Source organism: Vulpes vulpes, chromosome 6 (genome assembly GCF_048418805.1).
Source record: "Vulpes vulpes isolate BD-2025 chromosome 6, VulVul3, whole genome shotgun sequence".
Classification (NCBI taxonomy): domain Eukaryota; kingdom Metazoa; phylum Chordata; class Mammalia; order Carnivora; family Canidae; genus Vulpes; species Vulpes vulpes.
Window position 1 is genome coordinate 1,929,841 of NC_132785.1, and position 13,201 is coordinate 1,943,041.

Consider the following 13,201-nt stretch of genomic DNA (forward strand, 5'->3'; position numbering starts at 1 on the left):
TCTACTCCTGGTCTTAATGTTACTATTGACATATATTTATTAACACATGTTATAAACCCCATAATATATTGCTATTATTTTTGTTTAAACAGTTGGTCATCTTAAAAGAGAATTAAATGTAAAAATAACTTACATTTACCCATCTAATTACCTTTTCCAGTGTTCATCATTCCTTTGTGTAGATCTCTGTTTCCATCTGATATCATTTCCCTTCCATCTGAAAGAGTTTAACATTTCTTGTAGTGGAGTCTGTTGGCAATGATATTAAATTTTCATTCTGTGAATTTTTAGTCTTTGAAACACTCTCAGGTTCAAAATAAGTAATCATCAATTAATCTCCCTATCACACACTACTATAAATAGCGTGGGCTAAAGTGTAAAAGAGAAAACTAAAACAGATCTATTGTACAACCATGAAATAACCTAAAACCTTGCTTCTAAAAGGACAGTTTGAGGCAAAGGAAACTCCTAGTATGCCAGGATGCTAAAAGCCACTGAATAAACATGAGGCATCTTCTTAGATATCAATTTTACTAAGGGACTTTGAAAAAATTTTTAAACATTATACTAAACATAGACTATTATGGTATATAATATAACATCTCATGTTAAATTTAAGATAAAACAAGAGACTAAAGGAAATTCTAGTTGGGGATCAAACTTCTAAGGCACTTTTTTCACTTTTCTCTACTATTAACCATACTTTTGTGAAAAAGTTCGAGAAGCTGTGAACTTGATGATTAATCATGATTTATTGAAACCTCTCCTAAAATTGGATGCTGTCAACAAATGTACGTTATTCATTGAAGTTTTTATTTAATTTGAATATGCATTTCTGAATTGACCACTATATCCTGTTATTCAGCTCATGAATCATTTCTTATTATGCTCATGAAAAGTACACTTAATTCCAAGTTTTTAAAATACCCATCATTATTCCTGTAAAAGACTTTTACTTACCAATTATCACTTTTGTGGCTATCAGCATGTTTACATCATTCAGTACCTGCAACACTGTTCAATTTTCTGATTCCAATCCAGGATAGAATAAGAATACACATATAAACAAGCCTATTAGAAATAAGCCTAAAACAAAGAAGAACAGGCTGGCTATGAAGACCTTACTGGAAAATCCACTTCTAAGACTGCATCCTAAGGAAATAAAGCAAAAAATTTAACTATTAGATTGTCCCTTTTACAAATAGAGAAACACATAAATATAATACCCTCAAATAAGAAATTGCCAAAATTATAGTACATCCTTATTCCATATGGAATATTTACTCAGCCATTAAAGGATATTATAGCTAAATATTCATTTCTAGGATGAACAACAAACAAGTATAAAAATTTGAAAACGGAGTTAACAGCTGTTATTTCTGGGTTAGGATTATTAGGATTATTAATTTTTTTCTATATCTTGCTCATCTTGTTGTATATTCTTGAGTAGCAACTACTTGTAGTAAGAAACACTCAGTTTCCAAAAACACTAATTCAACATGAATATTCAAAATGATGAGGTCATCATTTGTTTATCCATTAATCAACAAATATTTGCAGTATTAAATAAGACATAGTCCTTGCCCTCATGACTCTTAATTTGTGAGGGCAAGAAAAAGGGCATAATCAATACTCTTGACTCTTTTCCTGAATCCTCTCTCCCACTGTATTCTACAACACTGAGCTCTGTTGATGTTCCCTTCCATCCTATTTATTCTTAATTTTTTTGCTGCCTTATCTTACTTTGCCCATTTACTAATTTGTTTCTTATTTCCTCACTATATTCAGTTTCCATAAGCAAGGACATCCAGTTCCCCCAAAATTTCAACTAATACCTATTAAGTGACATTCTCTTCCAGCTCCAACATTTCTCCTAAGCTTCAGAGGCACATGCTGAGCTCCCTACTGAACTTCTCTCTATGGATATCCCAGGGACAATCTTTGATATTCAATATGTCTTCAATGAGTTTCTCATCTCCTTCCCCTTCCCCAGTTTTTTATTCCATATCCTATACACACATACACATAAGCAAAAATCCCCCTTCCTCTATTTGCCTCTATCCTAGTTAACTATACCACTGTTATACTCTAGAGTCAAGCCAGGAACTAGGAAGTCATTCTAGATTCTCCCCGCCTCTATCTCAACCATTACTATCTATCCTAGTCCAAAATCTTATTCTTTCCCCTCATGACTGTAAAACCACATAAAACTACTTCCATTTACCTAATAATAATTATTGCAATAGTAATATGTAATAATAGAGTACATTTTACATTTCCCCTAGTATTTCAATTATGATATTGCAACTATGTTACCTTATTCGCAAACCACGAAGACTTATACAGAAGCAAAAATAGCTTCCACTATTCCCAGACATCAGCAACCTTGTTTATACCCCTGTATCTAAGTTTTTATGACATAGCATTTGTTGCTTTACTATATGTTTACTTTTGAATAAAGCAAACATGGCAAAAGATGATCATAATAATTATTAAGCTGCTGATGGGATGAGCACTGGGTGTTATACTATATGCTGGCAAATTGAATTCAAATAAAATATTTTTTAAAAAGAAAAAAACATAAATAAATCACATGTTCCCCCCAAAATAATTATTAAGCTGCATGTTAAAAGTTCAAATAATAGGATTTATATTAAGTTTATATAACAAAATATAATGTTTTACTATGTTAGTTCACCAGTATTTCTTTCAAACACATACCAAACACATACCTATACACATATACCACATTAGGAATTAGATAAACTAAAAAATTGAGTTTTTTCTATAAACTGAGCTTCCTTTCATTCCTATTCTGTCGTCATTGACAGCACTCAACCTATCTATGCTTCCAAAATGATGAAAGTGAATGCACCCCCACAGCTATCCTTGCCTAGGAGGGTCAGAGGGTCCAACTGTTTCCCCAAGTCTTTTCTAATTTGCTCTCTGATGTCCAAAAGATGGAACCATCTATTCCACAAGATACAAATTTTCCTGAAGAGGAAAGACAAAGTATAGTATTTAGTAATAATAAAATGAATGAATTCAATAATACCAAAATACAAAAGACAAATACAGAGTTTTCCTTTGTCAGTTGGGAAAGAGGAAAATGGTTTATTTTTAAGGAGCTTTCAGAAGCAATGCCTTCCAAATCATTCCTGATTTTTTTCAATATTCTTTAATGCAGATGTATTTTATAATTGGGTGGGGGGGAATGTTCAAAAGTGAGTCCATAAACCTAGTGTCAAGGGCATATAAAAGTATTTTTACATCAAGTGATTTACAAGAAGCTTTAAACCTTATCATAATTAACAACTGTATTACTAATTTTTTTATATCTAAAGGGTTAAACTTTAGGAACTTTCAATTTTTATATTCCTTTCCTTTCAAAGAATATATGAGTATAAATAAAGGTAGATGAGAGAATCATTAGATTTAGTCATATGCCACAAGAATTTCTTGTCAAGGAAAAGTTTTGTATACACCATATTATATCAGCAGTTTTGCAGTTTATTAAAAATATTGCAGTTAAGTCACATGAGCTTTGGGTTGTTTTGACAATGGCATAAACATCTAATTGTTAAAGAAAACCCTATGCTTAAAAACTACATCCTCCAAAAAGGAGGGAAAATTAATATGAATGATACTTTGAACCACTTTTCTTTAAGAGTTTCCTTAAAAGTAGGTATATACCATCCTGGGTTTACTGGGTCAAAAGTTAACAGTATAGGGTCATCAAGTAAATTAAATGTTAACAGCAAAAATTAGAGGACTTAAATTAAAAACATAGGACTTAATCCTATGATGAATAAAAGTGAGGAAAAAGTATTCCCACAAGAGCTGTAAACTGTTCACCTATTTAAAATAAATTACTTCTTCAGAACCACCTTAAAAGGTTAATTTGTTTTAAACACATAAACATTTCTTTGCCAAGAATGTGCTATATTTTTTATTCTCATTTCCCTATAGATTTATGCTACATGAAAGAAATATTTTTTTTACATGTCATAGGGAACTCATCACAATTCTGAGTCATATCTCCTAGAGACCAGAGGGTCTCAATTTTACTTCTGTTTACCAAAAATAAATAAGAAATGAATGATAATAGATTCCTGGTTTCCTGTCCTTCTCAACTTCCAAGACAAGGCTCACCCCAAGTTAAGAAGGTCTCTGAGTATAGATCATGAGTTATAATTTTTCAAAGTTTTTACTCAATGTGAAGTTTATTTTATTAAAATCCTTCAATTTTCTTTTGATAAAGGATCAACAACAGATCCATTTCTATTATTTACCAATCCTTTATATTATCTTAAACTGTTCCCCTGATATAGACATTTTAATGGCTAGAACAAAAAGTTAACTAACACTTGGTATATTTTGGACCATATATGGTATACAATTCACTGTTCTGGGTGTGTCAGTTTTTGAGAGGGGTGATGTTAAACTGGAGCATAATGAGAAGGAAGCCAAGATGGTGACAGGTTTAAAATCATAAACCAACCAAGGAAACTAAAGATATTTGGAGGGCAGGGGATTCAGTTGTCTTCAAGTTTGAAAATAATAGTGATCATATTTTATTTATTTTTTTTAGTAATCTCTATACCCAACATGTGGAATTCATGACCCTGAGATCAAGAGTCTCATACTCTTCCAACTGAGCCAGCCAGGTGCCCCAATAGTGGTCATATTTAAAAGGTCACCACCCATAGGTGAGAATGAATTAATTCTCAACAGCTGCAGGGGGCACTTTGACATATTTTAACTATTAAGATTCTATAACTCCAATCCTATTATTTCAAAAACAATATCCTAAAACATTGTATTTAATATTTCATCAAAAGGCAGCATGTTTACATGAATTTTTTGGAAAGTAGATAACTGAAGTAAGTGGGTTTATCCTTTTCCAGGTATCCTTATTGGTAAAGGGGGTGGGGAGAGCTTATATTTATTCAGTAAATATTAACCACTATTAATTGTAAATGAATTTTAGATCAGTCTCATAATCTGTGCTCAAGATATGGAAGCAAAACAATTCTTGACATGGGTGGGGTGGGGAGGAACCCTTATACTTCTATAACCTTAAATCAAAGTTGAAAATACTATGTATGAATCTGTTCTACTTCCATAATACCCATAATACTATTTTTTAATTGAAATAAACTGATCCTTACCTAATTTTCTTAAACATTACAAGAACTTGAAACAGATCACTCCTATGCTATAAGGATATGCTTGATTTACTAAAGCATTCTACATTTAATTTATATCTTTATATCTTATATCCTGGGGTTAAAACTATGACTTACTGGTAAAAACTGTCATCTCAAGCAAGTTAGGGTTACCATCGCAGGCAATGAAGTTAATTATCAGAGCCCCCCAAAAGAGGTGATCTTACCGATGTATATCACCCAGATTCAAACTATAGATAACTTAATTCTACCAACAACCACTAACATTGTAGCTAACTCTCATCACTATTTAAAATAGCTCATTTTGCATATCTTTGGACACCTTAAGATCATCCATTTGGATTCTCTATCTCTCTTAAGTTCTGTGACTGCGGTCACAACACTAAGGTAATGCTAACAAGTGGGATCTAATTTTTTAGGAAGAAGAGAAGCAAATGCTTTAAAAATAGATTTGTAAGACTTATGATCCATCAGTCCATCAGCACCCCCCAGTCTCTTAACAACGCCCTCAATTATTGATTTTAAAAAGTAATCCAGGGATCCCTGGGTGGCGCAGCGGTTTAGCGCCTGCCTTTGGCCCAGGGCGCGATCCTGGAGACCCAGGATCGAATCCCACGTCGGGCTCCCGGTGCATGGAGCCTGCTTCACCCTCTGCCTATGTCTCTGCCTCTCTCTCTCTCTCTCTCTGTGACTATCATAAGTAAATAAAAATTAAAAAAATAAAAAAATAAAAAAAATAAAAAGTAATCCAATAGCAATGAGATAGATGGTGAAAACTTACAAATGTCTTTACTTTCACTTTCAGGTCTTGCTTTTTCAACTTTTCATAATTTTTTTTGTATTTGTTTTCCTTCTTTTGTTTACTGTGTATTTGATAACTATTCTATTTTTCTTATAGACTTATCTCTTTGTACATCAAGGATATTAACCCATTATCTGCTTTATAAGTTAAAAATATTTTTGTTTTTCATGTCTTTAGTATATAGTGAATTATTTCCTGTGTATTTATTTTTGTGTAGGTACCAAACATTGTTCTCTGAGATTCTATATATCTTCACGACCTCATCCAATCCCATAAACTACCACCTGTAATTGGTCAACTAGTAAATCTATAGACAACATATAAACCAGACCTTTACCCTAAATTCCAGACTTCTAAATCAAAATCCAATCCTAATACCTAGCTATCTGTAAAGTGAGGATGGGAAGATACACTTGACTCACAGGCATCTCAAAATCAATACTTCATGTATCAAAATCCATCACCTCTGTTCTCCTTTCCTTATCTCAGGAAATGGCCCACAGCCATTCAGTTGCCCACACCAGAAACCTCGGAGTCCTGTGACAGATCTCCTCCTCTCACTTCTCCATAAACAAAGCCTCCTAAACCTCCTCTTTACGTCCTAACCTTACAGCTTTCACCATTCTTACTTACTCTGTTCTAGCCAGATGGGCATTGAATTTACCGGCCCTTCCTGCTCAGTATGTTAACTTACACTCTTCCTTTGCTTAGAATGTTCTTCCCCTCTTTTTGGCCTAGCTAATTCCAAAGCCTCGGCATAACTGTCTCACCTTGGGAAGGCCTTACTTAAACTTCAAGTGTTAGGTCTCCATGGTGGTATATGCTTTCACTGCATCTGTATTTTTGTTATAGCACTTATCTCGGTTGTAATTTGTAAGACTATTAACTTAAACATTGTTTCTCTCACTAGACTGCACAAGGTGAGGAACTGTGACTATAATATTTTTAGTACCTTGCACAATACATGACACAGAGTAGGTGATAATTATCTGGAAATACCTACATGTTGATACTGAATAAACAAATTCAGTCCCTTTTGTACTTAATGTCACCCCCATTTCTACTTCTTTAGTTCAATTACTCTTTTATTGCTTGCCTGGATTCTACAATAGCATCTGAAGGACTCAACCACCGCTCTCACACTTTCGAATCTGTTTTCCAGTATCCTTGTTAAAGCGAGTTTCTAAAATATATATCTGATCATATTCCTCGCTGGCTTGAGATTTTTCAATTGCATTTTATAAAGGTGACATGCAAGGCCCTTCATGGTTTAACCTCTATCCACTCGATCAGGCTAAACTTTCTCAACTCCTCCAAAGCCATGCAACAAATCAAACTACCTGAATTTTCTTGAACATGCAAGTTCTTCCTGATTTCTGTCTTCTTACACTCCAACAGTTATGTTTAAAATGCTTTCTATGGCCTATTTCTACTCTCTTTCACACTGGAATAATCCCAATCCTTTAAGGCTCCGTTGATGTATCCCTCAAGATACAGCTCTACTCCTGAAAAGCTTTCCTGAATCATTTATTTCTAACCTGGTTTACTCTTTGTCTATATTTATTTGTCATTTTTAGAGAATTTATCTATCTTCCATTAGACTTTCAGTTCCTTCCTATCAGGGACTACATATTTTTCAATCTTTATATATCCAACCCCAATGTGGACTTTGGTAAATGTTTGATTAAATCTGTGTGCCAGGGGATCCCTGGGTGGCGCAGCGGTTTGGCGCCTGCCTTTGGCCCAGGGCGTGATCCTGGAGACCCGGGATCGAATCCCACGTCGGGCTCCCGGTGCATGGAGCCTGCTTCTCCCTCTGCCTGTGTCTATGGCTCTGTCTCTTCCTGTGTCTCTGGCTCTGTCTCTCCTTCTATCTCTCAAGAATAAATAAATAAAATCTTTAAAAAAAAATAAAAAATAAATCTGTGTGCCAAAACACATCAAGGAGGACATACCTACCTATGGGAACTGGTATTCCCACTTCTGGGAAGTCTTCCAATAAATAAGCAAATAAATAGGAAAATCAATCAGCAACAATATATGCATAAAAATGTTCACATCAGGATTATTTATAAAGTGCTAGAAACAATCTAAATGTCCAGCAATAGAAGAATGTTAGAATCTGCTAAATGACAATGTAGCAGAGCAATTTAGAATGAAACTTATGATATAGTAACGCACAGATGCTAACGACATGTTAAGTGGAAAAAGACAAAACTGATTTCACACTGTGACCCTTTAAAATTATATGTATAGATATTGACTAAAAGGGAACATGAAAATTGTATGAGTGGTTTATGTGAATTGTGATTTCGTTGCCTTTATTCAGAACTTTATAAATGGTTGCTACGGTATCTTCTCAATTATAATGAAGGTAATTTAAAAATAAACCGACATCATTAATATACGTATGTACATAAGTATACACATTCGGTTGTATGTACATTTTTGCTTGTGTATATATTTTGTATACATGTATATATTTCCCGGTTCAGTCTTATGAAAGATCCAAGCAGCAGAGACACCTCATTAGTATGAGCATACCTAGCATTGGTCTCTAATACTATTCTGTACTAACAGGAAACAGGGCTCCTTAGAGAAAAGGCTAATTCCAGGGTTGGGGTGGAGTAAAGATAAACATGGAACATCTTATTATACCAGAAAGTAAGAAAGTGCTCAAAAAAAAAAAAAAAAAAATGTAGGCATATCATAAAGGCATAGTACCCATACTAAAGGTGCTCCTATTACCTTAATCTGGATACAGACTTAAGATATTTAGAGGTGAAAGGTCATGATATAACTAAACTTACCTTCAAGTGAGTCATAAAAAACCTGACCCCAGACTGGCTCCTATACTGGAGGGGGAAATGCTCCAAGGTCAAGCTACAAAATTGGAACATGGTGGTAGATTGAAGTATTATTTCAATATAAATTTGTGAATTGATAGGAAATACACGCAAGTATTCATGGGTGGCAGGCCAAGATGTATATAACTTCAAAAGGTTCAGAAAAAAAGTTATATGTAAATTTACATGTATGTGGTGAGAGAGAGACCCTGCACAAGAGCAAGCAAATGATAAGGATGCTCTTTGACCTATTTTTATTTTTGTAACTTTCTGTAAATTTTAAATTATTTCCTTTCTTAAAAGATTTATTTATTTGAGGAGAGGGAGGGACAAAGGGAAAGAATCTCAAGTAGACTCCTCCCTGGCTCCCAGGACCCAAGAGATCATGACCTGAGCCAAAATCATAAATGGTACTCTTAACTGACTGAGCCACCAGAGTGACCCAATTTTAGATTATTTCTAACTAAGAAGATTTTTATTTTTATTTTTTTAAAATTTTTATTTATTTATGATAGTCACACACAGAGAGAGAGAGAGAGAGAGGCAGAGACACAGGCAGAGGGAGAAGCAGGCTCCATGCACCGGGAGCCCGACGTGGGATTCGATCCTGGGTCTCCAGGATCGCGCCCTGGGCCAAAGGCAGGCGCCAAACCGCTGCGCCACCCAGGGATCCCTAAAAAAATTTTTTAAAAATTAAGTCCACCTTAGAGAAACAAGATCAACAGGAAAATAAAAGTTACTTTAAAAACCCATCTAAGGGCAGCCCAGGTAGCTCAGTGGTTTAACACCGCCTTCAGCCTAGGGTGTGATCCTGGAGACCTGGGATCGAGTCCCACATCAGGCACCCTGCATGGAGCCTGCTTCTCCCTCTGCCTGTGTCTCTGCCTCTCTCTCTCTCTCTCTCATGAATAAATAAATCTTAAAAAAAAAAAATCTAAAAGGGGCATCTGGGTGGCTCAGTAGGTTAATAAGCATCGGCCTTTAGCTCGGGTCATGGAGCCCTGTATCAGGCTTCCTGTTCACAGGTGAGTCTGCTCCTCCTTCTCCCTTTCCCTCCTGCTCTCTCTCAAATAAATAAAATCTGTAAAAAAAAAAAAAAAAAAAAAAAAAAATCTAAGCAAATTGTCTTTAAAACATTCTCCAGTATATACTAAGTTGTCAAGCTACAGTTCAAAATGTTTTCTTCAAAGGTCTTCATTCTTGCGTAAAAGATGAACAGATCTATAGCTTTCATAGTTTTATCTAAATAAGTTAATATGTTGAAGCCAACATTCCATCAGTTGTAGCTTACTCATTAGAAACAGCAGGAGGGAACGAAAGCATTGAAATTATAAAACCTCTGTTCTCCACACTACCCATATTTACCATTCGTTTGCTGGTGATTGCATTCGTTTCCAAGTAAAACCTCAGATTTTAAATTATGACTTCAGTTCTACTGTTATGACAAGTAAAGAGTATGCAGAGACAAAAATGGGGTGGGTGGAAACCAGTGGGGGTAGGGCTGTTCACTCTTCACCATATTTAAGATAAAGAAAGCTGAAAAATTCTGCCCTAATTGAGTTCCTAAATAATTGAGTTCTTTTTTCCCATAAAGCACACAACTATGTGGACTATTAAAGTTTGGCTGAAGTATTCTCACTGGTTTTTACCTGTGAATTTGATATTCTGAAGTTAAAGCACTCTTTTTCCCCTTAAAATTCAACTCAATTATTTGCACCCCCTTGTGGCCAAACATAAACTTCTTGGTTTTCAAAACATTTTTTTTCCAATTGGGCTTTTTGTTCAGGCATAGGAACCATGTTACCCAATTTTGTTTTCTCCCATTTTGGTGAATCGAGAAGACTTATGAAGGGTTTTTGGTTTATCGAATTATCTTAAACAAAACAGGGCTCAAATCTTCTTAAAGTAACCTCCCTATAAACTTACTCTGTGCAAAATGGAGATAATTGCACCAGCCTCACATGTTATTTCAATTCAAGGGGGAAATGCATAGACATGCTTAGATGACACACAGTAGGAACTCAGTAAATGTTATTTCCCCACAACATCATCACTTTAGAATTCTCTAGCCACGATATATCTAAAAGGAGGCTTAAATCAAACATTTACCAGTTCACCAAGTTCAACTGTGTAAATAGGCTCCCCATATATACCACTTATCCAGACTACCTCAAGCCGATTCTCACCACAGATACATTTTTAAAGAAAAAAGAATATGTATTTATCTCTGGATGATAGAAATTTGGATAGGTTCTACTTTATATTTTAGACGTCTGATTTTCCCCCTTCCCCTCCCCCTTAATTTTAATAATTAGAAAAAGCAACAAAACTATTCCATTTCCATATGATGCTCTTATGAAACAATGAAACAAATTAACATCCTTCTTCATCTGGCAGAAACCATTACTCCTGTTCGGCAAGAATAATTTGTCAGGCTGATTTATCATCTTAAGGGGCTTTTTGAACACAAATGGCGTTAACTTAAAACTTTTTAAAACACAAGAAGCTCTTTTACAAGATGAGTGTTAATGACTGACTCACAACAGCAGCTAACATTTACTAATATACCAGACGCTATTCAAATGCTTTTACTATATTCCTCATTTACATCCTTACAACAACCCAATGAAATAGTGACATTACTCCTTTTACAAAAGAGCAAACTGAGAGAGAAAAAAAAAAAACTTACATAGTGTCACAAAGCTAGTAAGTAACAGAGTTGGGATCCAAATCCAGGCAGTTTGGATTCAGAGTCCACGCATTTAACCAGTGCTCCAAAGTACCAGAGAGATATAAGGCAAACGTACCACTCTGCAATGTTATTTCTCGATGACCTCAGATTATTAAAATAGTTTCTTTTCTAATTGCAACTCAATAATGCCAATCACGCAAGCCTTCTCCCATTTCGTCAGGCACTTTCAATATCCACCGTCTCCTTTAACCCTCGCAACGATGTATATTTTTGTATGCTCCGACAGTGATGCTCCATCACAAGTTGTTTTGCAACAAAAACCGGGGGTGGGGGGGGATTGTGACAATGCCCCCCCAGAGTTTAAACTGTTAAGATTCTTTAGAAAATTCATTATCACTTGGGATCAGGGAGAGAGAGAGAGAAAAAAAAGTAACCAGTCAAAAAATAATCTTAAAACGTGGTAATTCACAATCAATGGCAGTGGTTTTGTTTTCATTTTCATTTTAACCAGCCTGGTGGCGGAGGGGCTAACTCTCCCAAGCCCATGAATGACAAAAAGAGGTTTTTTTTTAAGGAAAGTTTGCTAAGATACCACCTTATCATCCCTGATTGTCCTATCCTAGCTCCCAGTTTTTTTAACGGTGAGCACAGATTTGCCTAGGGCTCGTGCTGGCTGTGCTTCTACTTGGTGCTCGTTAAGATTCGGGGGCGAATTTCTCAATCTGAGCCTCGGGTGTCCTCAAGTGTAAAATGACAGTGGAGTGTTCCTCACTGCGCTGTGCTGAGCGTCCGCGGAGCGTTCGTTGCTCGGGGCCCAGCCCGAGAGCCGCGGGGCCGGGTGTCCAGCGACGGGGGCTCTAACCAACGGGTTTGCCGGTTTCAGGTCCCTTCCCACCCTTTACGGGGAAAATCCTCGTCGTCGTCGTCGTCGTCGTCATCACACCAAGCGACGGCCCAGGAGCGCCCGTTCAGCTCCCCAAGACGGAGCCGTTCCAGGACGAGCGGGGCCGTAGGACGAGGACGAGGACGGCAGCGGGCGGCCCGGAGCCGGGGTTAGGGCGCCCCGCCTCCCGCGCGCGCTCAGCCCGCCCCGCACAGCCCGACGCACGCGGCCGGCGCTCCCGCTCGGTCCGACAGCTGCGCGCCTGCACGTGCCCCTTCCCACCTGCGCGCCTGCACGTGCCCCTTCCCACCTGCGCGGGGGGGGGGGGGGGGGGGCGAGTCCCGCCGAGTCCGTCCGCCCAGACCGGGAGCGACGACGGGACCTACCTCGTCCGGCTCCGCTGAGGCTCAGCGAGCAGCCGCGCCCGCTCCCGCTCCCGCAAAGCGCTGGCGCTCGGCAGGCGCTGGGCGCCCGGGCGGGGCTGCCCTAAGCACACGTGTAGCGCCCGCCGGGTGTTAGAGACCCGCGCCGCGCTCGGGAGGCCAGCCCCTGCCCGCCGAGCGGTTTTCCTTTCCGCGCGAGCTGCACCCCGTTTTGCCTTCCCCGGACAGTAGGGTCAGCGCATCGGCTGACGGGCCCCCCGCGGCCCCGGGTCCCCGCAGCCCGCGGCCGGCTCTTCCACGTCCGCCGCGGAGCCCGGGCGCTGCACGCACGCGCGGGAGAGGAGGTCGGAGGCGTGAGACGGAGGAAGCGGAGCGAGCGGGCGAGCGGCCGGCAGCGACGGCTCTG

At 38.0% G+C, this 13,201-nt stretch overlaps 1 long non-coding RNA gene across 14 annotated transcripts in view; it reads right to left on the bottom strand.

The window, feature by feature from the left end:
* Window positions 1-12,852, bottom strand: part of LOC112933897 (uncharacterized) — a 44,557-nt gene extending 31,705 nt beyond the window's left edge. For 6 of the 14 annotated variants that reach the window (XR_012001952.1, XR_012001953.1, XR_012001951.1 and 3 more), the window contains exon 1: window positions 152-9,943. This is a non-coding gene — a long non-coding RNA (uncharacterized lncRNA). Of the gene's footprint in view, window positions 1-151; window positions 9,944-11,526; window positions 12,415-12,798 lie in introns of those variants that run through there. The other 8 variants (XR_012001957.1, XR_012001947.1, XR_003237765.2 and 5 more) reach the window with 7 other exon arrangements.
* Between the last annotated feature and the right edge of the window lie 349 nt (window positions 12,853-13,201).